This window comes from Schistocerca nitens, chromosome 1 (genome assembly GCF_023898315.1).
Source record: "Schistocerca nitens isolate TAMUIC-IGC-003100 chromosome 1, iqSchNite1.1, whole genome shotgun sequence".
NCBI lineage: Eukaryota > Metazoa > Arthropoda > Insecta > Orthoptera > Acrididae > Schistocerca > Schistocerca nitens.
The window spans coordinates 937,910,873-937,938,215 of NC_064614.1; the positions used below are offsets into that span (position 1 = coordinate 937,910,873).

General features: G+C 44.0%; 1 protein-coding gene across 1 annotated transcript in view; it reads left to right on the forward strand.

Annotated features, from left to right (window-relative positions):
* Positions 1-27,343, forward strand: part of LOC126213481 (uncharacterized) — a 550,281-nt gene that overhangs the window by 240,370 nt on the left and 282,568 nt on the right. The gene's annotated exons all lie outside the window — the stretch shown is intronic.

Sequence of the window (27,343 nt, forward strand, 5' to 3'; positions counted from 1 at the left end):
TGAGGACATAAATTGTGCAGTGTCTCTACTATACCCATCCACCGTATCACATGGCACTGTCCACTTCTGAGCGCACAGTGAGCGCGTAAAGATGCCCAGAATAATAGTGTTTCCTTCCAAGTGAGAGGTGCCTGCTGAGGGCTTTCGCCTGGTTTCATGCAACCCACATAACATATCTGTAATGCGTTCCCTTCTCCGCGACAATCCTTGGCCGCTCACTGCAGGTGCAACGAAGGCACTCTTGCACTGTTGTCGATGTGAAGTGTTTGATCATCCACCGCACAGTCGGGGCTTGACTTCCTATGACTTTCATCTCTCCACTCACGCGGACCACTGGCTGCATTTTGTCACAGACGACGAGCTGCAGATCAGCGTAGATAATTGGTGGAAATCACAGGTGGCTGCCTTCTTTGATGGGAATATTGAGAAGTTGGTATCGCGCTACGGAGCGGCGACTATGTAAAGAAGTAGCTTAAAGATGTAGCTAAATGTTGCAAATAAAACACTTTTGATTTTTCACTGTGGTTTTGATTTCGCAACTGGATGTAGAAGTTGAAAAAATAGCCTTCGTGGAAGAGGTGTTGCATGCTTGAGTAGTGCACAAAATTACATAAGATCCATAGCCAGAAACAATTGTGCAATAAAGCCTCATTTATTTTAAAGGTTTGCTAATAAATATATTGTTCCTAAATTCTTATTAGAGCCTTCTACGGATTGTGGACAGTAGATAACCTTTTCATACAGGAACCCGTGTCCAGAAATGTACTGTTTGGATGAGAGATAAGTTTGAAGACGTGATCACTTTAAAGTCTCCTCCGTCACGTAGGTTCTTCCGTACTGCCTAACGGGTTTCAGACACTTTACATTCGTACAAGAGGTACTGATTGAGCTATTGGAAGATTTTGTACTGCAACTCCGCCAGGAAATGTGCTTACAACATGGTGGCGCAACCGCGCATTTTCACGCGGCATCCACGAACCAAACATACTGTGAAAGGTGGGAAACCGAGGTGGACTAACTCGTTGGCCATCATGCTCGCCAGATTCACCTCCTCTCGCAATAAAGTCATGAGATGTTCAATTGACTCTTTTATTAGAACATCTTACGCGTTTCGGGATTACACCCATCTTCAGACATCACAAACTTCAACTCCTTCCTAACCAACCTGGGCGTACAGCCTTGACAACTCGAAGAAAGTGTCGAATAACATATGACTATAACTGCGACACAAGCAGTCTCTGCTTAAAGACTGTACGCCAGGTTGGTTAGGAAGGAGTTTGTGATGTCTGAAGATGGGTGTAATCCCGAAACGCGTAACATGTTCTAATAAGAGTCAATTGAACATCTCATGGTTTTATTGCGATTGTACAGCATTGGTTGCCAATTATTAACATAAAGATGATCGCAGGCTATATACGGGATTTTATGTCCTGTATCTCTTACCTCCTCTCGACTTTCTCTTGTGGGGCGATACGAGAAGTCTTGCGTACGAGACTCATGCGCAGTAGGAAGAACATCTTCCGGCGGCTGCAGCAGTTATTCGGCGCACACAAGGCTTTGTCGACTGTGCGTATGAGAACATGCGTCGGAGAACAGCAGGGTCGGTGTACGTGGAGCGACTCTTGCAGAGAACACACGTCAGAGAGCTCATTGTATCCGCTGTGCGCTTATGATGAAGCGGGAGATTTCAAAGCGATCCGATCTTCACTCTTATTTTAGAACCAAACGGAACTTTTCTGGACACTAGTTCCTTATCAAAATTTCATATATCAAGTCTACTGAACTAACCGCAGAGTCTGTAATAGGAACTCTGTAGCACCCTTATATACATACTTAAGAAAGACATCATTTACACCTTCAACTGTTTAAACTAATTGTTTATCAATTCTGCGATTGTAATTTCGGCAGTCTCGCAGTTTTCCACAATTGTGAATGTTATACATAAATAATTTTAAAAGCCAGAGCGAACAACGGCGTCCTTCAAGAAATTATGTATGAGTGCGAACTCGGCAAAAAAAGAAAAAAAATGTGTTTACTTGTTTAAATTACGTCACTCTTTCACTTTCGGCTGTAAAATTTTTATTGCGCTGTTGCAATTTCGGCTTATATGAAACTGTCAAGCATCCACAAAAAATAAGATGAAAGTTATAGAAGAGCAACAGTAGGTGCTACAGATTTGCAGTCTATTAATGTTCACGTACTTAAAATATGCAATGTAATAACACGGCATGGAAATAGGTCGTATTATGAAATCGTATCTTGTAAATATGTGAATGTCAGCAGCAAATTTGTTGTACGTACTGCTGTCTTCCTGTCACGTTTTTCTTAGGACATCATATTTGTTTTTGTATATGTCTGACAATGGCATATAGCCTAAATTTCAATAGCTCGATAGAAACGGTTACAGCCTAATGCCGAAAATGACGTCCTGTTAAGATTTTACAGGGGCTTTGGATCCATTATTACTCAAAGTTAATATTTGCTTATGTTCCTTCAGTGGAATTTAAATCTAAATTTGTGATTACTGCTTCTAAAAATCTCCTGTATTTTAGAATAGTCATATTTTTTATGTCCGAAGAGGTGCTGAGAAGTCTTCAGCTGTGTACTGGGAAAAGTCACTTACGAGGAAGCTTTTCAGTTATTGAGAGTAGTTGGTTACACGAATATACCTGGTGGTTGGCGAGTTTTCACGTTTTTCTGTAATTGAAAGTGCCCAGCTTGAATAGCTAAAACCGAATAGCAGTGATTGTAAAATGCGGAAAAGTGCCTGCCCTACCATCCATCAAGGCCGCTAATATCTACAACTCAGAATTTGTGTACAGTTCATGTGATAAACCTTGTGAATTAACTACAGTAGAAGAAAAGATAACTGAAAATAAAATAGCTCATTATCACCAGAAGAAACACAAGAGTCATAAGTGACTCATCATAACGCAGCAATCTCTCTTTTGGAGAATTTGGCTGTATAAGTGCATAGTTTCAACCATATAAGAGGATGGTTTGAAAAGTTCTCGGAAAGGAATAGGAAAAAAGTACTTACACCACTGAAACTTTTTTAATTTTTCAATATAGTCTCCTTGTAGATTAATGCACTTGGTCTAACAATGTTCTAGTGCCTTGATACTCCAGGCTTGCAGAATAGTTGTCATCTCCGGCTATCAGTTCTTCGTTTGAAGTGAATCTTCGTCCACCCATAAAAATTTTCAGTTTTGGGAAGAGATGGAGGTCTGGCGGAGGCATATCAGGTGAATAAAGTGGGTGTGGCAACACTTCATACCTTAGTTCGTGTAGTTTTGCCATGGCGACGGCACATGTGTGCGGGCGCGTGTCAAGATTCAAGGCACACATCTTGCAGATAATTTTTTCATTTCTAATTCTTCATTTAAAATGTGATATACCCTTTCAGATGACGTCTGGCAAGCGTGAGCAATTTCACGCACTTTCAATCGGCGCTCCTCTATAACTATTTAACTTTTGCAATGATTTCTGGAATAGTGACACATCTTGGCCGACCACTGCGCGGATTTCATCACCTAAGCTCTCCTGACCAAGTTAAAATTCATTTGTCCACTCGGCAACAGTTGAATATGAAGGAGCAAGACCCCCCCTCCCAATGTATTCTGGCAGTCAGCATGAATGTCCTTTGCTTTCATACCTTTGTTTACAAATTACTTAATCACTGCTCGGATCTCGATTTTTTTCCATCTTCGCAAATCACTACGTGGAAACAACAACAGAGCCACGTCACCGCCACAGTCCAATGAATATCACGTGAACAACTCGTTGCGCTAGCGTTGACCTCTCGTGGTGATTCCGAGAACTTTTCAAACCACCTTCGTATTCAAATTTTCGCCAAGTATGCCATCTGATCAAAAGTATTCGCCCACCCCTACGGAACTGACCACCAGATGTCACGGAAGGCGGACTCGCCAGTATAGAAGATGCCTGGGAGCACTGTGTTGTAAGCAGAGGCGGGAGCAGCGGAATGGGTCGGTCAGTTGAATTCAGTCATTTCGAATGTCCACTAGTCATGGGACGTCACCTCAGTAAAAGGTCCATCAAGGATATTTCAGCTCTTGTAAAACTGTCCCCGTCGACTGTTGGTGATGTGATTGTGGAGCGAAACGAGAAGGAACAACCGCAGCTAAAACGAGAGATAGGGTGACCTCATGTACTGGAGGACAGGGATCGTCTAACATTTTGGAGGCGTGCCGTTTTACAAATTTGTGAGAAAAGGGGAAATAATCACTCGTGAGCTCCAAAGTCCTACCAGCAGTCCAGCTGCTCAGGCAGAACAAAGCTCGAGCAGCTGGTCATAAACACACAGTGCTAAGCGACGCATTAGGTGGTCTAAAGAATGAAGCCACTGGGCAGTGGGTGACTTGAAACAAGTGATTTGGAGTGACGAATCACGCTGATGGAAGGGTTCGGATTTGGCGAATGCTGGGAAAACTTTACCTGGCATCTCGCGTGGTGCCAACGGTGAATTTCAGAGAAATTGCTGTAATGGTGTGGGGACGTTTTCGTAGTAGTGCGCGGTCCTCTTATTGCGCTTAAGAGAACGCTAGATGCGGAAGGATCTGAACACATCCTACAGCAGTGTGTACAGCGTACAGTAGAGAAGTAGTTCGCAGACTATGATTGTTACAGCACGACAATGCATCCTATCGTAAAGCAGCATCTGTGAGAGAATGGTTTGTGGACAGTAGCATTCCTGAAGTGAATTGGCCTGCCTAGAGTCCCTATCTGAACCCAGTGGTACCCATTCACCGCAAACCCCAGCATTCAGCATCACTAACACGTCATTCAAAGCGTTTCCAGCGGAGTTCAAGTAGTTATAAAGGTGGACACGCTCCATATAAATGGACTCTAATGTGTCCAAATACTTTTGACGAGACTGAGTAATACGAGGGTTGCCTAGAAAGTAATGCACCACATTTTTTTTCTCAGTCGAAAACAATGCTAGAATGCGAAACGTATGTATATTATTTGTAAGTCTCCTGAGTGAGTGCGCCAAGTTTCCGTCACTTCCGACAGATAGCGTAGCTGGAGGACAGTTTCAAAATGGCGTCTGTAGGTGATTTACGTGGCAAGCAACGCGCCGTCATTGAAGTTCTCACTGAAGAGAAAGAAACTGTGGGAAATATTCACAAATCCTTTTGCAAAGTATATGGAGCATCTGCTGTCGACAAAAGTACAGTTGGTCGCTGGGCACGGAGGGGTGACGTCATCATAAGGCGGTTCGGCGGAGCTCAACGATTTGCAGCGGTCGGGGAGATCATCCACGGCTGTCACACCTGACAGCCCTGACCTACCCTCCTCGGACTTCCACTTTTTTGTCCCATTAAATGATGCCATTAGTGGACTACATTTTGACGACGATGAGAAGTTGAAGCACTGGCTCCGCCACCAGGTCAGGGATTGGTACCGACAGGGAATAGACGGCCTTGTTTCTCGCTGTAGGATAGCCATAGAACAGGATGGAGATGACGTGGAAAAATTGGGTGTGTACAGTAGATAAAACACCATTCTTTCGTGTGTCTAATTCTCGTTATGTTCGATAAAGAGCTGTTGAATAAAAAAATGCGGTGCGTTACTTTCAGGGCAACCCTCGTACATTTATGATGCATTGTAATCTGTTGGTCGTAACTGTAATGTACACAGTATCGTTTTTTGGCGACTAGTCTTCAGATAGTCAACCTTGAAACATCGACTGCACACAAATGCTGAGTTTTGCAGATAAATTACTTTGGTGAGTGGTAGAACAGTCACACATAGTCCTGTATTTTAAAACCAATTTTATTCCGTTTTGACCGTGTGAGCTTGGAGACATACTGAGTGCTTCAGTCGTTGCGTTTGAAACTTGGCCACAATCCCGGAATGATTTTTTTCACTCTGTAGAGGAGTGATCGCCCTTCCAAAACTTACTGACAGATAAAACTGTGTGCCAGACTGGGGCACGAACCCAAACCCTTGCTAAACGCGGGCCAGCTCCTACGATTAAACGACGTGGGATATCCTTTCTTCCAGGAGTGCTGGTCACAAAGCTATGCACGAAACCTTGCGTAGAGTTAACAAGTTCCGTGACAGGATAAGGAGCAAAAGGCAACATATGGACAGTTGAACGTGAAGGTTAAAGATCTTTGACAGTGTTGGTTGCAACGACTCAAAGCACACACGAGAACACACCAGACAAGTGGGAGTGTTCTGTCTGTACTAGCGTTTTAGTGGTACAGCGGCAGTGAACCATCGTCAACGGTTTAGTTCCAATGTGTGGTTGCAATAAACAGTGTCGAGATGCCTGCACACGGAAATGTGGAAATGAGCTCCATCATTTAGTGGCCACAGTACCCTTCCTACCACCAACGGCACGTCTTCTAGCAAAAGACAGTCGCACCCACGCTGATGTGCTTCTCCTGTGAGGCGCTGTGGAAGGACGACAAGATGACTGGTCCTAGAAAGCGGTCGCTAATTATCCTCGCCTGCCCACGCAGAACGAACCGGAGCTGATCGTTCGCTGTCTCCATACCAATAAGACACTGCGATTGAAAATTCCGACCTGCAGGTGCGTTCTAATGTGTGCTTTCAATCGTCGAAACCTACTGTGTCAAAGCTCTTTTACCTCCTCGTTCAAGTGGGTGTACATCCCTTGGAACCCATTTCTGGTCATATGTTGATATGTATCATTTCCCGCAGTTTGTCCGCATATAGCAAAATACTATGTATGTCTGTTATTTTACGTTTTGGTCTCCACATTCCACATCTATTCATTCTTGGTGACTGATCTGCATACAGATCTGTTATTCCACGAATCTTGGGATTACAGCCGGATGACATCGACTTCTTGCCATGATATTTCAGCTGACAACCATTCAGTCATCTTCAGGTGGGTGTTTTTCACTGGAGACTACTTGTTCACATCGCTGACTTTATACAAAATTTGGCGCGTGCACCGAGGCAGCCTCTACATGAGCAACCTCTGTCGAGTTCATACATGAGCTGTATTCGCAACTGAAAATGTGGACAACCATCAGCTGTAGAATGGAATGACGACACTGAAACTTTGTACCGGACCGGAACCCAAAACAGTGTTTTCCGTTTATCGCGAACGGTCGCCGTACCGTTATGCTATCCGAGCACGACTGACGGCCCTGCCCAGATTTCCATATGTTGTCAACCACATCTCTACCACGTGCTCTCGTAAATCCATTCCGTATATTCCCATACAGGCAAGATATTTTACTTAAATTCGTTTGCCCAATGTCCTTGGATAAATACGATATTACAGTGTCTGTATTATTCAGAATTGCACAGCATCGTAATTCGGAATAACACAGGCTCTGCATTATCGTATCGTATCTGTCGAGTTTGGCACCTTCTTCGAATCTTGTTCCATCTGTGGCGCGCAAGCGCTTCCGGAATCGTGATACTACATGCGCGCTCTGTCAGACTGCGAGGTCGCGCAGCCAACGTTCAGATGTCAAATTAGTAAAATTAACTGTCGGCAGACGTGTCATTAGTTATAAAATGTGGAGATTGAATGCTCGGCGATGGCTGACTTACTGGGCTGCAAAAGGCGTGTGTGGCGATCATGTTCAACGCGCCTCTCACACACTGTGTGTGGGCGTCGTGTGACCAATGCAGGCTTTGCCAGTGGTCTGCACTCTACAGAATACCTTACCAGTGTGGCAGAGTCTGCATTGGTCAGGCAACGGGCACAATGCGTGAAAGACGCGTTAAACATAATCGCCGAACGCGACTTTCGCAGCCCAGGAAGTCCGCCATCGCTGAGCATTGTATTTCCACAGGAGATTCCATGGAATATTCCGCTACGGAAATCTTGACCTCGACGAGATCCTTCTGGGATTCAGTTAGTGAGAAATCGGACGAAATTCGTTTAGCAGAAGATCTGATTAATTTTGATGGCATGAAGTCGACTTCATCCTGCAGCAATCCTGAAAATTCAAGGAATACTCTCAACGCCGGGAATATTTCAAGAATAAAATCTCTATCTCTTCTGAACGTGGATAATTTTATCTGTACTCCCTTCACAAATGAATTCTCGTTTACAACTTATTCTCCGCGATATCCTTAAAGATTATTCAATCCTCTTAGGATCCTCAAAACTCAAGAGATAATCCTTCCAAAGAAATCCACATTTTTGATACATTCTTGAATAGTAGTCTTCTCAAACGTCTCTTTGTTTTCTGTGTCGAAATTGCCAGTCCTAAAATGGCCATCATCCGTGAAGCTTAGAGAATAGGACTGGTGCCTGGCGCTTCAGTTGCGCCATCGCAAATTTTAAATGTGCTTTCTCTTCTCTCCTTACAGGAGTGATTTTTAACGACTTCTCATCTCTATTCCCTAAGTACCTTGCCAGGAACAACGATTTGAAAGCTTAAAAACGAGTTGGAAACACATACTGAGGAAGTGTTTTTTTTTTAGTCCTAATATGATCCAAAGCAGAAAAACTCAACAGCGGAAGACCTATCAGCAACCTATGTACATATGCAAAGTAACGAACTGAAACACACATTAGTGAGGTGTAATTTAATTATGTGTGTACTGTATTAACCACTAACGTGCTTTTATGAGTGAACGGCATACGCAAATGCACTAATATAGTTTGTATCAGCTGGGCATAAACTAACGCTGTTTTTGTGAGTTCACTGGTATTTGTGGTTGTGATTGTGTTGCAGTATTTATGTTAAATACTTTCCCATGCTGGATGACGAAATCTTGACTCTTCCCTTCCTATCGTATGTTCTTTGAAGTATATTAACAGTGACTGTATGTACAAACGAAAAAATTGACTAGAAGAAAGTCGTATTGACTATTTGCCGCTGGAGAAAACAGTTGAAAAATTTTAAAAAATGTAATTTGTATTTATCTTGCTATGCTGAATACCGATACTTCCATGTCAACTGACAGTGTTTAAGAGATCAGCAAAAGCTGCTGCAGTATGTTAAAAATCTACTACAGAATAAAATTATCGATTAACATGTTTGAGCTACATGTTTGTCATTATTTCGACATTTTTGTAAATTTCTAGTTACTGCATTTTAAAAGCTGTTTATTAATACTGGGATCGTAAATCAACAGCACCTTGGAATTGCTATGCAAGCTGTGTAGGTGCATATTACCGGCTATGATATGTCCCACTGAAATCATGCCACTGCCTGGATTACAAGTAGCCACGTAATAATCGACGTGATTTCCATTTTATGGTTGAGGGGGCTTGCAGATATGCATACAAACTGGGCGTTGCCTGTGTGGGTAGCGGGCGGAATGCTGTGTCCTATATGACGGGCTATTACGCAGAACTGCATTTTGCGAATGACATTCTGCATGCATTAACATGGGTGCAGCCAGTTTGGACGAAGCGTTATTGTATACGGGACGCGAAATGACAGCACGTTGTTCTTAAGTGTGACGTCTAACGGCATTTCCAAGAGCTTGCTACTTCAGTATATGCATCCTTGTTGACAACTGAAAACCTCCCTCAAAGGAGGTTGTATATCACATTTGTGGTAACATGGAGTTTCCGCGGGAATAAAGCGGTAGATCATAGGAGACATGCTTCCATAGCAACGCATGTCTTCGTTTCTGTTTACAAATTCGTTATTTGTAGTTTTAATGTTTAACGACCTGGAAACATCAGTGAAATATCAGTGAAAACGGCTGATATTGCTGATGTCAAGTTTTTCTCCGAAGGATATTATTTGGTTAATATTATCAGTACCGACCCAATACTTGTCGATGTTCGCAATTTATATCTTGAAAATATCGAAGGTATAAATACAAAATTAACGCTATTTTAAGGCCATTTTGTCTTTTTTAATGTGCAACTATAAACCAAATCCTGCTGTTAGAACACAGATAAATTATATTTGTTATACATGACACTGTTTTCCAAAATTAAAAAAATCATACATTCACACATGTAGAGTAAATGAGTTCATAAATATATAACGATAAGGGCTGAGTATCGTGTTTATATAGCACTTCCTACACGGATTTATACTGCATTATCGTATGAAATATTTTAAACTAGGGTTCCACACACAACGCCACACAGCACTGTACGCACTGATAACATGTCGCCCTGCCAGATGCTTCCCCACTTTCTTTCTTTGATTTCGAAGAACATACCATACACGGGAGGCATATTTTTAGCTTGACGGTAGTAAATGTTGCAGAAAATGTCTTTGTGTCATTCAGCCTACAGGCCGGTTTTGCTTATTTGGAGCGTTTGGCAAGATTGGTAATGAAATCAGTTACTGTCATTTTCTTGGTCTGAAATGAAGTATGTAACCAAAAATGTATTCGATACTCCTAACAAGAGCAAATGAAAGAACTGTTTCCGCCTGAACGCATTGTACTGCAGTCGCCCTCAAAGACACCTGTGTCGTCCAAATCATCTTCACTATCTAGAGCATCTAAAATGCCTGCAAAATGAACAAATCGGCGGTTTCTTCATCAGGTAATCCAAGGTGCACCATTTCTCTTACACAGAATACCAATACTGTGCTCTATCCACAGGCGAAACCAATGACGCACAACGAACTAAACAATGCGAAAACAATAAGTAAATTAACGCTATGTACCCGTCTACTAATAACTGTATAAACATCGACAGTCAGAGGTGCGACAACAACGCGCAGCTCTTCTTAATCAACAAAATACGCTGACCCGTAGAACACACGGGCTTGGCGCTTTTGGAAGAGAGCGCGGTCCGTAGAATCTGCGGGCTAGGCGCCGAGAGAGTTAAATAAGAGCATAAAAAGGAAACAGATCGATCAAACTCGAAGCAGAATGTCAAGAGAAGTAGGAAGAACAGTAGAATATCTTATATTTTTACAGCTGGTAAAGACGTGCCTGAAAAAATTTCATCAGATGTGATTCGTGCAAGAACGTTGTGTATCATTATGACGTAAAAACTTACTCTGGAATAGTTTGTTTGGTGTGGTCATTGATTTGGGCAGAACAACAACGGAACAATGACGTAAAACTGTCTTGTTTCCACAGGATATTTTACAGCAGTGTAGCAACAGTTTATTGTTTCGTGACATAGCTTTGTGCCCTGCGGCCGTATTTCTGCGTTAATCGAATAAAAGAAGGGTAATGGAGGTCATGATTACGTATGAATATATGTGTATTTTATTTATATGTACATATGTGTAATATCTGAAGCTTGTTTAAGTACATCATTCTTTATAAAGGAAATGAGCCAAAATGACTTTGCAGGTGCCAGTGTTCTTCAAGGAATTAGGCAGTGTGATCCAAACTTGGAGATTACTGGTTACGTGGTTGAATATCAGTGCGAATGATCCAAATTCAGTGTATCTGCTTATTAGTCATAACGTCATTCACCCTTGATTACGTCATTCTCTGCTAAAAACAAAAGGATAATCAACCTCAAGTTAACATCTCTATATCTATTTTGAGGTTCCTACGTCAGCATCTACATGTCTATTCAGCAATTCACACTCAAGTGCCTGGTAGTGGGTGCATCGAACCTCTTTCACACTATTTTTCTAATGTTCCGCTCTCTAACAGCTCACGGGGAAAACGAACACTTAAAGCTTTCCATGCGATCTCAGAGTTCTGTTTATTACAATGATCAGTTCTCCATATGGAGAGGGGTGCCAACAAACCAAACCCAGAGGAAAAAGTAGATTGGAATTTCATGAAAAGATCTCGCCCCAATGAAAAATGCCTTTGCTTTAATTATTGCCACCCCAACTCGCATATCATACCTGTGACAATCTTTCCCCAATTTCGCGGTAATACAAAATAAGTTGCCATTCTTTCAACTTTTCCGATGTCCGTCAATCGTAAATTCCTTTGCTGTGTAAAGAGTTTCTTCCTCTACCGGCAGACAAAATGAGGAACTTCTTCAATATGTGTAGATACCTTGATGTACAATACAGGGAATAGAACTAGTTTGTCTTAGTTTGGAGATTGATTAAATAAATACATTGTATTATTTCAATACGTCTGATAATATATTCTGTTATTACGTTCCATTATTTATGCCGTCGTAATATATATATACAACAGGACGTGCAATGTTCTCACACGGAAAGCTACAGAACATTGAGAAATCTTTCTAAATATTGTCTAATATGCTAAATACATGTCGTTTTCTGTAGTACTGTGTCACTTGACCGTACATAATAAAACACGTAAACAAATAGTACCAAAGGAACACAACAGTTATTTGTAGTTCCTGAAAAATAATGTAGTTGCGATACACAATCTTTCTTTGAGGAAGGCCTTCAGTTCCATCCTTCCGTACAATATTTTAACAACTGATGTATTCGCCTTTGTCAGGTGCTACAAGCAATAGTCTTAGATGTGCGAACTGTCTGGATCTCAGAAATGGTACTACTTTACCTCATGCCTTTTGTTGAAAGTCAAGAACCTGTCGAAGGAAAAGTTCGCATACTGCATTTTGTAGCGATTAAGTTTCTCACAGAAGCCTGTCTGCTTGTTACAATCGCGAGAAATAATTTGGTAATTGGATCTGTAATGTATTGTAAGTTAGGGTTGTTACTTTTGACAGCATGTAAAACGTGAACGAGGAACTGAAAATGGCGTGGTACAAGGGCGATATCCTTGATATAAAATCAAGTGAAGTGATGGTATATTATGTCCCAAGGACTTTGTAAATTGCGAAGTATTGCACCATAGTTACCATTATTTATAACTTGATCTTATATCGTGCAATGATACAAATTGACTTTGTAGAATTTCGCAAAGCTAAGTATAAAACGTCATAGTTTTCATCTCTTAGTACTTGGGGTGGCACCTATTAGTGGTACGTACGAGCATGATAACATTTTGTTCTCACTATTCAGGCGTCCTTTGTTCCCTCATTGCGTTCTTATCTCTTTCTGATTAGTTTGTACGTTTTTCGGAGATTCAGTGTGGTATAACTGTCGATATGACAAGCGCACACAGTAAAACATAGACAGCCATAAGTGGAGCATGATGACTGTTAAATAATTTTCACAGGCCTTGGCCCCGTCCCGAAGACCTGCTGCAAGGTAACAGTACATATTTTTTGTTGTGAAAACTAGTCTCGACGATGAAGAATATATCCTTGCATCAGATTTCTGATGGAGAGTGAAGTAGTTTTTTTTTTATATGTGGAACACGGCTTGGAAAAATTAAAAACGTATTTGTAGGTGAGATCCTGGAATGATCTGCACGTAGTGTGTGTGTGTGTGTGTGTGTGTGTGTGTGTGTGTGTGTGTGTGTGCATGCGCATGTATATGTGTATTACAGTAATTTATAATATAAATACTGTGAGATTCCTTGTCCTCAGATTCTGTAACTCTTCAAGTATCTGAATGCTCGAGTCCAGAACCAATCAACATAACAAAATACTCGTTCTTTAAATCAGACTCCTTCTATGTGTACTCGCGAACTTTTTCCCTCCAGCAGCGTAGTACGGTGGTATTTCCTCTCTCGTACCACTGGATCGGCTGTAAACGAATAATCAGGTATCGCTGATTTTTCTTTTTAACCAGATGTACAATTTAGTTTATAACCATGTCTTTTCGAAATGTCAAGGACTATCGAGCCGCGATGGAAAGGTTAACTCTGAGTGTGTCTACAACGCCAGTGGATATCCTGGAGCAACACGCAGCGAAATGAATGTTATGGAGTGCAAAGTAATAACACAACTCTATCGCGCCCTGCCAATAGCGCCCAAATTATAGGGGCCGTAGTGATGGGTTATCGCTACACAAGCTCACGATGGTTGGTGAAACACTTTTGCCTAGCAGGGACAGGGCGAAATGAATAGCAGCCGGAGCAAGCCATTTGCAGGTGCGAAAGGAGCACTCAGTTGCTGCAATCTGTCCGTTAGGAGGGGAGCGTTAGTACGAGTAAAAAGCTGAGTGCTAGTCAGCCGTTGCTATTTCCTGGATGCTCCTTTCCTGGTCGTTTCATTCATGGTATAACCAGACTCTTTCAGACCTTTTTGGGTCTTTAGCCTCGTTTCCACAGTTAACCAACAGAAGGCATGAGAATCTACCGCAATCACATCAGTTAGAGTGTCTGATGAAATTCTGCTCTGTGTGTGATAGCTTTCGCCATAAATACATTAGAAAGAACAAGAGTGGTAAAAACATTTGACTTATTGACAAGTTAAGATTCCATGAAGCCAACAAGCAATATATATATATATATATATATATATATATATATATATATATATATATATATATATATATATATATATATATATGGTGTTACAAAAAGGTACGGCCAAACGTTCAGGAAACATTCCTCACACACAAAGAAAGAGAATATATTCTGTGGACATGTGTCCGGAAACGCTTACTTACTATGTTAGAGCTCATTTTATTACTTCTCTTCCAGTCACATTAATCATCGAATGGAAACACACAGCAACAGAACGTACCAGCGTGACTTCAAACACTTTGTTACAGGAAATGTTCAAAATGTCCTTTAGCGAGGATACATGCATCCACCCTCCGTCGCATGGAATCCCTGATGCGCTGATGCAGCCCTGGAGAATGGCGTATTGTATCACAGCCGTCCACAATACGAGCACGAAGAGTCTTTACATTTCGTACCGGGGTTGCGTAGACAAGAGCTTTCAAATGCCCCCGTAAATGAAAGTCAAGAGGGTTGAGGTCAGGAGAGCGTGGAGGCCATGGAATTGGTCCGCCTCTACCAATCCATCGCTCACCGAATCTGTTGTTGAGAAGCGTACGAACAGTTCGACTGAAATGTGCAGGAGCTCCATCGTGCATGAACCACATTTTGTGTCGTACTTGTAAAGGCACATGTTCTAGCAGCACAGGTAGAGTATCCCGTATGAAATCATGATAACGTGCTCCATTGAGCGTAGGTGGAAGAACAAACTAGAATGAGCTCTAACATGGAAATTAAGCGTTTCCGGACACATGTCCACATAACACCTTTTCTTTATTTGTGTGTGACGAATGTTTCCTGAAAGTTTGGCCGTACCTTTTTGTAATACTATATAATTAGCAGCTTTCACTCAGTTAATACTCGGCAGAAATCCAATCTGCATTCGGATCGGACTTCCTTAATTCTTGTGCAGAAAGGTGTGCAGTACACTGCTGCATCCATTTTCAATAAGCTACCACTCGAATTCAGAAATCTTAGCATTAATCCACGCGCTTTCAAATCGAAACTGAAGAGTTTTCTCATGTTTCCAGAATGAGATTTTCACTCTGCAGAGGAGTGTGCGCTGGTATGAAACTTCCTGGAAGATTAAAACTGTGTGCCGGACCGAGACTCGAACTCGGGACCTTTGCCTTTCGCGGGCAGGTTCTCTACCAACTGAGCTACCCAAGCACGACTCACACCCCAGGAGACGAGTTACTGGCAGAAGTAAAGCTGTGAGGATGGGGCGTGAGTCGTGCTTGGGTAGCTCAGTTGGTAGAGCACTTGCCGGCGAAAGGCAAAGGTCCCGAGTTCGAGTCTCGGTCCGGTACACAGATTTAATCTGCCAGGAAGTTTCAGTTTTCTCATGGGTCACTCCTTCTATTCTGTTGAGGTGTTCCTTGACAAATTAAGCTGGTTCTTACACTGTTGACTGCGTTTACTTAAACGTATGGGTTGACTTTTCAGGGTTCATAAACATTTTATTTTATCTCTTATTAATTTTATGTTGTAATGTCATGTACTGACACGTTCCATGACCTTGGAGATTTGCTCCTCAATTTGGTCCTACGGAACTAAACGTGTAAACAAAATAAAAAAAGTAAATGAAATAAGAAAATCCACTTGCTGCTTCCAGCGGATTGCATCCTTCATTGCGCCAGACTGATGGAAGTCGGAAAGCGCGAGATCAGGGCTGTGGGCTGGATGAGGAAGAACAGTCCAATGAACTTTTATGAGCTGCTCTCGGAACTTGTGTGAGGCCTTGTGTTGTCATTGAGAAGGAGAAGTTCCTTGCATTTTTGTGGTGCCGAAAGCACCGAAGTCGTTTCTTCAGTTTCCTGAGGGTAGCACAATATACACTCCTGGAAATTGAAATAAGAACACCATGAATTCATTGTCCCAGGAAGGGGAAACTTTATTGACACATTCCTGGGGTCAGATACATCACATGATCACACTGACAGAACCACAGGCACATAGACACAGGCAACAGAGCATGCACAATGTCGGCACTAGTACAGTGTATATCCACCTTTCGCAGCAATGCAGGCTGCTATTCTCCCATGGAGACGATCGTAGAGATGCTGGATGTAGTCCTGTGGAACGGCTTGCCATGCCATTTCCACCTGGCGCCTCAGTTGGACCAGCGTTCGTGCTGGACGTGCAGACCGCGTGAGACGACGCTTCATCCAGTCCCAAACATGCTCAATGGGGGACAGATCCGGAGATCTTGCTGGCCAGGGTAGTTGACTTACACCTTCTAGAGCACGTTGGGTGGCACGGGATACATGCGGACGTGCATTGTCCTGTTGGAACAGCAAGTTCCCTTGCCGGTCTAGGAATGGTAGAACGATGGGTTCGATGACGGTTTGGATGTACCGTGCACTATTCAGTGTCCCCTCGACGATCACCAGTGGTGTACGGCCAGTGTAGGAGATCGCTCCCCACACCATGATGCCGGGTGTTGGCCCTGTGTGCCTCGGTCGTATCAGTCCTGATTGTGGCGCTCACCTGCACGGCGCCAAACACGCATACGACCATCATTGGCACCAAGGCAGAAGCGACTCTCATCGCTGAAGACGACACGTCTCCATTCGTCCCTCCATTCACGCCTGTTGCGACACCACTGGAGGCGGGCTGCACGATGTTGGGGCGTGAGCGGAAGACGGCCTAACGGTGTGCGGGACCGTAGCCCAGCTTCATGGAGACGGTTGCGAATGGTCCTCGCCGATACCCCAGGAGCAACAGTGTCCCTAATTTGCTGGGAAGTGGCGGTGCGGTCCCCTACGGCACTGCGTAGGATCCTACGGTCTTGGCGTGCATCCGTGCGTCGTTGCGGTCCGGTCCCAGGTCGACGGGCACGTGCACCTTCCGCCGACCACTGGCGACAACATCGATGTACTGTGGAGACCTCACGCCCCACGTGTTGAGCAATTCGGCGGTACGTCCACCCGGCCTCCCGCATGCCCACTATACGCCCTCGCTCAAAGTCCGTCAACTGCACATACGGTTCACGTCCACGCTGTCGCGGCATGCTACCAGTGTTAAAGACTGCGATGGAGCTCCGTATGCCACGGCAAACTGGCTGACACTGACGGCGGCGGTGCACAAATGCTGCGCAGCTAGAGCCATTCGACGGCCAACACCGCGGTTCCTGGTGTGTCCGCTGTGCCGTGCGTGTGATCATCGCTTGTACAGCCCTCTCGCAGTGTCCGGAGCAAGTATGGTGGGTCTGACACACCGGTGTCAATGTGTTCTTTTTTCCATTTCCAGGAGTGTACTTCAGAGTTGAAGGTTGAGGGAGGGCATCAAACAGAATAACTCTAGAAGACCGTCGCCGTGACTTCACCGGCTGAGGGTGTAGCATTGAACTCTTTCTTCAGATGAGTGGTGTTTGGCGACCTTCATGGATTGCCGTTTTGTTTCCTGTTCGAAGTGGTTAACTCAAGTATGGTCGCCTCTGACGATATTCGACAAAAAATTTTCATGAAGCCTCGTAACGCGCAAGCAATTCCGCACAGATCATCCTTCGTTGCTCTTTATGGTCTTCTATTAGGCGGCGAGCAACCCAGTGGGTAGACACCTTTGACTACCACAACTGGTGGGCGAGTGAGTCAGCACTAGTAACAGAGAAGTCCAGTTGTGCAGCGAGGTGTTTGATTGGGATCCGTCGATCACCTCGATTGAAAGTGTCGGCACTTCCTAACATTGCAGGAGTCAGAGCTGTGTACGGGCGGCCGGCACGCGGGAATCGCACAGGTCTGTGGGACTTTGTTGCGGTGATGACAGATGCCTCACCCAGTGACTCACAATGCTTTTGTTCACTGCCAGGTCTCCGTGGACGTTCTGCAAGCGCCTTTTAATATCTACGATGCTGTGGTTTTCCGCCGCAATAACCTCGATGACAGCTCTCTGCTTCGAACGCACCTCCGTTGCACACCCCTTTGAAAGCTACGTATAGCACCGCCAACCGCCGGAGCTCATGGAACTATAGGGTCTGAAGCGGGACTATTCCAAGATGTCCCACAACAAATTCTGCATTTTTTTCCACCCGAAATTTTCCAACAAAAGTAATGTGTTGCATTACTTATTTAACGCCCATCGTCATTTCAATCGATGATGGTTAAGGCTTTAACATCTACATCTACATGGTTACTCTGCAATTCACATTTAAGTGCCTGACATAGGGATCATCGAACCATTTTCATACTACTTCTCTACCATTCCACGAGGGAAAAAGGAACATCGAAATCTTTCCCTTCGAACTCTGATTTCTCTTATTTTATTATGACGATCATTTTTCCCTACGTAGGTGGGTGCCGACGAAATATTTTCGCATTCTGAAGAGAAAGTTGGTGATTGAAACTTCGTAAATAGATCTCGCCGCAAAGAAAACCGCCTTTGTTTCAGTGACTGCCACCCCAACTCGCGTATCATATCAGTGACATTCTGACCCCTATTGCGCGATAACACGAAACGAGAAGCCCTTCTATGCACTTTTTCGATGTCCTCGTCAGTTCTACCTGGTAAGGATCCCACAACGCGCAGCAACATTCCAGCAGAGGACGGACAAGTGTAATGTAGGCTTGTCGCATCTTCTAAGTGTCCTGCTAACAAAGCGCAGTCTTTGTTTCGCCTTGCCCACTATATTATCTATGTGGTCTTTCCAATTTAAGTTGCTCGTAAATGTAATTCCTCGGTATTTAGTCAAATTGACAGCCCTTAGATTTGTGGGATTTATCGTATATCCAAAACCGATCGGATTTCTTTTAGTACCGATGTGGATGACCCCGCACTTTCCTTTGTTTAGTGCCAGTTACCACTTTTCGCACCATACAGAAATGCTCTGTATATCATTTCGTAATTGGAATTGATCGTCTGATGATTTTACTAGACGGTAAATTACAGAGTCATCTGCAAACAATCTAAGGGGGCTGCTCAGATTATCACCTAAAGCATTTATGTAAACCAGGAACAGCAGAGGGTCTAGACACTACCTTGCGGAACGCCAGACATCACTTCTGTTCTACTCGATGATTTACCGTCTGTCACTACGAACTGTGACCTCTCTGAGAATCCAGTCACACAACTGGGACGATACTCCATATGCACGAAATTTGATTAATAGTCGCTTGTGAGGACTAGTTGTCATATACCGGGTGATCAAAAAGTCAGTACAAATTTGAAAACTGAATGAATCACGGAATAATGTAGATAGAGAGGTACAAATTGACACACATGCTTGGAATGATATGGGGTTTTATTAGAACCAAAAAAATACAAAAGTTCAAAAAATGTCAGACAGATAGCGCTTCATCTGATCAGAATAGCAATAATTATCATAACAAAGTAAGACAAAGCAAAGATGATCTTCTTTCCAGGAAATGCTCCACCATCATTCCTCAGCAATAGCTGTAGTCGAGGAATAATGTTGTGAACAGCACTGTATAGCATGTCCGGAGTTACGGTGAGGCATTGGCGTCGGATGTTGTCTTTCAGCATCCCCAGAGATGTCGGCCGAACACGATACACTTACGTCTTCAGGTAACTCCAAAGCCAATAATCGCACAGACTGAGGTCTGGGGACCTGGGAGGCCAAGCATGACGAAAGTGGCGGCTGAGCACACGATCGTCACCGAACGACGTGCGCAAGAGATCTTTCACGCGTCTAGCAATATGGGGTGGTTCTAATAAAACCCCATGTCATTCCAAGCATGTGTGTCAATTTTTTCCTCTCTATCTACATTATTCCGTGGTTTATTACGCTTTCAAATTTATACTGACGTTTTGGAGTGGGTATTAAAATCCATGGAGAAGAAGTACAAACTTTGAGTTTTGCCGATGACATTGTAATTCTGTCAGAGACAGCAAAGGACCTGGAAGAGCAGTTGAACGGAATGGACAGTGTCTTGAAAGGAGGATATAAGACGAACATCAACAAAAGCAAAACGATGATAATGGAATGTAGTCGAATTAAATCGGGTGATGCTGAGGGAATTAGGTTAGGAAATGAGACACTTAAAGTAGTAAAGGAATTTTGCTATTGGGGGAGCAAAATAACTGATGATGGTCGAAGTAGAGAGGATATAAAATGTAGACTGGCAATGGCAAGGAAAGCGTTTCTGAAGACGAGAAATTTGTTAACATGAAGTGTAGATTTAAGTGTCAGGAAGTCGTTTCTGAAAGTATTTGTATGGAGTGTAGCCATTTATGGAAGTGAAACATGGACGATAAATAGTTTAGACAAGAAGAGAATAGAAGCTTTCGAAATGTGGTGCTACAGGATAATGCTGAAGATTAGATGGGTAGATCAAATAACTAATGAGGAGGTATTGAATAGAATTGGGGAGAAGAGGAGTTGGTGGCACAACTTGACTAGAAGAAGGGATCGGTTGGTAGGACATGTTGTGAGGCATCAAGGGATCACCAATTTGGTACTGGAGGGTAGTGTGGAGGGTAAAAATCGTAGAGGGAGACCAAGAGATGAATACACCAAGCAGATTCAGAAGGATGTAGGTTGCAGTAGGTGCTGGGAGATGACGAAGCTTGCACAGGATAGAGTAGCATGGACAGCTGCATCAAACCAGTCTCAGGACTGAAGACCACAACAACAACAACTGAGTTTTTGATCACCCGGTAAATTAGAAAGCGTATTTCGGTAGGTAAGCAATTGAGTTAACTGACAGAAAAAAAAATCCTGAAACTAACGTGGGATCGAATCTCGGGCGTTTAGATTTTTAGTCTGAGAACTAGATCGCAACTAGTGAACTGCTGAGCTATTTCGTAGGCTTTCCGGAAGTCAAGAAACACGGCATCAATCTGCGATCTCCTATTGGCGACCTTTTGTGTTTGGCGAGCGAACAGAACTGCCTACTAGACACGAGAGGGGAGAGGTAGACAGCGTGGAGGCGGAACAAGACTTGCCGCCGCGTGGTCGAGTAGAGCACGGTGTACAGCTGGGTGGGTTGAAGGTCGAGTAGCGGCCGCTGTTCCCGGCGCTCGCGAAGCCCCGCCAGCGGTCATCGGCTGCACCGCGTGGGTGCCTCCGCAGACAAGAGTCCCCCTGCATAGCGAGCAGCCCGCTGGTCACTGCACTGCCCACTTCCAGGAACCAGGCGCGCGTTCCGCATACAAGGGCGTCGCTCCGGGTCCGAAACCGCAACGCAAAACGTACACTACTGGCCATTAAAATTGCTACACCAGGAAGAAATGCAGATGATAAACGGGTATTCATTGGACAAATATATTATACTAGAACTGACATGAGATTACATTTTCACGCAATTTGGGTGCATAGACCCTGAGAAATCAGTACCCAGAACAACACCCTCTGCCCGTAATAACGGCCTTGATACGCCTGGGCATTGAGTCAAACAGAGCTTGGATGGCGTGTACAGGTACAGCTCTGCACATGCAGCTTCAACAAGATACCACAGTTCATCAAGAGTAGTGCCTGGCGTATTGTGACGAGCCAGTTGCTCGGCCACCATTGACCAGACGTTTTCAATCGGTGAGAGATCTCGAGAATGTGCTGGCCAGGGCAGCAGTCGAACATTTTCTGTATAGAGAAAGGACCGTACAGGACCTGTAACATGCGGTCGTGCATTATCCTGCTGAAATGTAGGGTATCGCAGGGAGCGAATGAAGGGTAGAGCCACGGGTCGTAACACATCTGAAATGTAACGTCCACTGTTCAAATTGCAGTCAGCGCGAACAAGAGGTGACCGAGACATGTAACGAATGGCACCCCATACCATCACGCCGGGTGATACGCCAATATGGCGATGACGAATACACGCATCCAATGTGCGTTCACAAAGATGTCGCCAAACACGGATGCGACCATCATGATGCTGTAAACAGAACCTGGATTCATCCGAAAAAATGACGTTTTGCTATTCGTGGACCCAGGTTCGTCGTTGAGTACACCATCGCAGGCGCTCCTGTCAGTGATGCAGCGTAAAGGGTAACCGCAGCCGTGGTCTCCGAGCTGATAATCCATGCTGCTGCAAACGACGTCGAACTGTTCGTGCAGATGGTTGTCGTCTTACAAACGTCCCCATGTGTTGACTCAGGGATCGAGACGTGGCTGCACGATCCGTTACATCCATGCGGGTAAGATACCTGTCATCTCTACTGCTAGTGATACGAGGCCGTTCGGATCGAGCACAGCGTTCCTTATTACCCTCCTGAACCCTCCGATTCCATATTCTGCTAACAGTCATTGGATCTCGACCAACGCAAGCAGCAATGTCACGATACGATAAACCGCAATCGCGATAGGCTACAATCCGAACTTTATCAAAGTCGGAAACGTGATGATACGCATTTCTCCTCCTTACACGAGGCATCACAACAACGTTTCACCAGGCAACGCCGGTCAACCGCTGTTTGTGAGTGAGAAATCGGTTGGAAACTTTCCTCGAGTCAGCGCGTTGTAGGTGTCGCCACTGGCGCCAACCTTGTGTGAATCCTCTGAAAAGCTAATCATTTGCATATCACAGCATCTTCTTCCTGTCGGTTAAATTTCGCGTCTGTAGCACGTCATCCTCGTGGTGTAGCAATTTTAATGGCCAGTAGGGTACTTCTTGAGGTGCGTGTTCTCAACCAAGTATCTCCCGCAAGTGACATCTGCAAGTACTTGGTTAGATGTTCGCAACAGAACGTAAAATTGCGCAAGTCTGCAGGTCAGTTGCGTGAGTTAGTTTCAGGAACTTGCTGCAAGTACTTGCAGAATTGTTTCCACTTGAGTCGCGCCTTGAAATAGGCCAGAGGACATTCACAGCGCCGTGCTTAAAAACCAGAGCAGCAGCCAACGTCGTTGCTATATAGCTGTTGTGGTCTTCAGTCCAGAGACTGGTTTGATGCAGCTCTCCATGCTACTATATCCTGTGCAAGGTTCTTCATCTCCCAGTACCTACTGCAACCTACATCCTTCTGAATCTTCATCTCTTGGTCTCCCTCTACGATTTTTACCCTCCACGTTGCCCTCCAATACTAAATTGGTGATCCCTTGACGCCTCAGAATATGCCCTACCAACCGATCCCTTCTTCTAGTCAAGTTATGCCACAAATTTCTCTTCTCTCCAATTCTATTCAATACCTCCCCATTAGTTATGTGATCTACACATCTAATCTTCAGCATTCTTCTGTAGCACCACATTTCCAAAGCTTCTATTCTCTTCTTGTCTAAACTATTTATCGTCCATGTTTCACTACCATACATGGCCATACTCCATACAAATACTTTCAGAAACGACTTCTTGACACATCTATACTCGATGTTAACAAATTTCTCTTCTTCAGAAATGCTTTCCTTGTCATTGCCAGTCTACATTTTATATCCTCTCTACTTCCACCATCATCAGTTATTTTGCTCCCCAAATAGCGAAACTCATTTACTACTTTAAGCGTCTCAATTCCTAATCTAATTCCCGCAGCATCACCCGATTTAATTCGACTACATTCCATTATCCTCGTTTTTCTTTTGTTGATGTTCATCTTATATCCTCCTTTCAAGACACTGTCCATTCCGTTCAGCTGCTCCTCCAGGTCCTTTGCTATCTGACAGAATTATATAGTTAGTGAACAAAAATTATGGCGTAAAAAGCAGAAAATAAAACAAAACGACCACACGTTATCGACTGAAAGTAAATAGAAAAATTGCAATTTTGTCATATGACGACATGGTTCGAGACCATGGCTGTAATTTGAAGACAAATGCTGATGAGTTGAGACTGCAACCAGCCACAAATTTATTTTCAGTTCCTTTATTCAAAGGGTACCGTTACCGGTTTCAAATCATTACGATTCATCTTCACAATGTTTTCATGCTTTCATTACAACATTTGGTGCGTTTTATTTACAGATTAATTGTCGTGAAGTATCGGTTTGGAGTGCTTGTTTTCATAACATTCGTCCAACAGATGTGAATTCATTCCCACTGCATTTTTATCGTTGCGAAAAAAAATAAAAAATTATAAAAATCACGTGTGCAACGATAAGAATGCAGTGAGAATGTTGGACAAATGTTATGAAAACAAACCCTTCAAACCGATGTTTCACGACAATTAATCTGTAAATAAAACGCACCAAATGTTGTAATGAAAGCATGAAAACCGTCTGAAGATGAATCTCAATGATTCGAAACCGGTAACGGTACCCTTTGAATAAAGGAACTGAAAATAAATTTGTGGCTGGCTGCTGTCTCAACACAATCAAATAGAAAAATTGGCTAGGTGCTAGTAGGAGTCGTAGTCTGAGGGTTCTGTACAAACTTAATTATTTATATAGACAGTTCATCCATCCAGAGAATCTAGAATCTCGACAATTCTTGCCTCTTATCGACGCTGATACGGTCAAGATACGGGAATTCAAAGACTTTCGAGAATGTTTTAAGTTTGAAGTCGGATAACAAAGACAGAAGAAATTACGAATTAAAAATTTTCGAATTTTTCCTTTACTTGTAATGTCAAACCGTACTTGCTGTGGAATTTCATGATTGTAAGTCAACGGGAAGTACGAACAAATGCTTCCTCGCCACTTACAATTGTCCCACTTGTATGTGTTTAGTCACCAGCAAATAATTTTTCTTGATGTATACAGTGATCTCCAGCATATAAACATGTACGTGAAAGTATAAACACCTGAAGATGGGCGCAAGCCCGAAACCGGTCGTAGGACAAATAAATAACATTTTATTGTGACTGGGAGCGCAAATTTTTGTACACCCTATAAAGGAACAGACACGGAGTTCAACAGCATCCACTACGGGTAAAATTCATTAAAATACATTTCGCCTTTCCTTGGCTGACGGCGGCCAGATGTTCAACATCAGTATGCAAATGTGAGCCGGCCGCGGTGGTCTCGCGGTTCTAGGCGCGCAGTCCGGAACCGCGCGACTGCTACGGTCGCAGGTTCGAATCCTGCCTCGGGCATGGATGTGTGTGATGTCCTTAGGCTAATTAGGTTTAAGTAGTTCTAAGTTGTAGGGGACTGATGACCACAGCTGTTAAGTCCCATAGTGCTCAGAGCCATTTATGCAAATGTGATCGTCGAAAAAGGGGAAGTCTGGAGGCGAGCGACCGCTACGGTCGCAGGTTCGAATCCTGCCTCGGGCATGGATGTGTGTGATGTCCTTAGGTTAGTTAGGTTTGATTAGTTCTAAGTTCTAGGCGACTGATGACCTCAGAAGTTAAGTCGCATAGTGCTCAGTGCCATTTGAACCATTTTTGAAAATGGGAACGCACAAACACAGATGAGCCGAAACAAATGTACCATGGGAACCCCTAATATACAGGGTGTTACAAAAAGGTACGGCCAAACTTTCAGGAAAAATTCCTCACACACAAATAAAGAAAATATGTTATGTGGACATGTGTCCGGAAACGCTTAATTTCCATGTTAGAGCTCATTTTAGTTTCTTCCACCTACGCTCAATGGAGCACGTTATCATCATTTCATACGGGATACTATACCTGTGCTGCTAGAACATGTGCCTTTACAAGTACGACACAACATGTGGTTCATGCACTATGGAGCTCCTGCACATTTCAGTCGAAATGTTCGTACGCAGGGATTTTCTCTGCCTCGTGATGACTGGGTGTTGTGTGATGTCCCTAGGTTAGTTAGGTTTAAGTAGTTCTAAGTTCTAGGGGACTGATGACCATAGCTGTTAAGTCCCATAGTGCTCAGAGCCATTTGAACCATTTTTTGTTCGTACGCTTCTCAACAACAGATTCGGTGACCGATGGATTGGTAGAGGCGGACCAATTCCATGGCCTCCACGCTCTCCTGACCTCAACCCTCTTGACTTTCATTTATGGGGGCATCTGAAAGCTCTTTTCTACGGAACCTCGGTACGAAATGTAGAGACTCTTCAAAAAAAAAAAATGGCTCTGAGCACTATGGGACTCAACATCTTAGGTCATAAGTCCCCTAGAACTTAGAACTACTTAAACCTAACTAACCTAAGGATACCACACACACCCATGCCCGAGGCAGGATTCGAACCTGCGACCGTAGCAGTCCCACGGTTCCGGACTGCAGCGCCAGAACCGCACGGCCACCGCGGCCGGCAGAGACTCTTCGTGCTCGTATTGTGGACGGCTGTGAAACAATACGCCATTCTCCAGGGCTGCATCAGCGCATGAGGGATTCCATGCGACGGAGAGTGGATGCATTTATCCTCGCTAACGGAGGACATTTTGAACATTTCCTGTAAGAAAGTGTTTGAAGTCACGCTGGCACGTTCTGTTGCTGTGTGTTTCCATTCGATGATTAATGTGATTTGAAGAGAAGTAATAAAATGAGCTCTAACATGGAAAGTAAGCGTTTCCGGACACATGTCCACATAACATATTTTCTTTCTTTGTGTGTGAGGAATGTTTCCTGAAAGTTTGGGCGTACCTTTTTGTAACACCCTATATATATATATATATATATATATATATATATATATATATATATATATATATATATATATATATATATATTCCTGGAAATGGAAAAAAGAACACATTGACACCGGTGTGTCAGACCCACCATACTTGCTCCGGACACTGCGAGAGGGCTGTACAAGCAATGATCACACGCACGGCACAGCGGACACACCAAGAACCGCGGTGTTGGCCGTCGAATGGCGCTAGCTGCGCAGCATTTGTGCACCGCCACCGTCAGTGTCAGCCAGTTTGCCGTGGCATACGGAGCTCCATCGCAGTCTTTAACACTGGTAGCATGCCGCGACAGCGTGGACGTGAACCGTATGTGCAGTTGACGGACTTTGAGCGAGGGCGTATAGTGGGCACGCGGGAGGCCGGGTGGACGTACCGCCGAATTGCTCAACACGTGGGGCGTGAGGTCTCCACAGTACATCGATGTTGTCGCCAGTGGTCGGCGGAAGGTGCACGTGCCCGTCGACCTGGGACCGGACCGCAGTGACGCACGGATGCACGCCAAGACCGTAGGATCCTACGCAGTGCCATAGGGGACCGCACCGCCACTTCCCAGCAAATTAGGGACACCGTTGCTCCTGGGGTATCGGCGAGGACCATTCGCAACCGTCTCCATGAAGCTGGGCTACGGTCCCGCACACCGTTAGGCCGTCTTCCGCTCACGCCCCAACATCGTGCAGCCCGCCTCCAGTGGTGTCGCGACAGGCGTGAATGGAGGG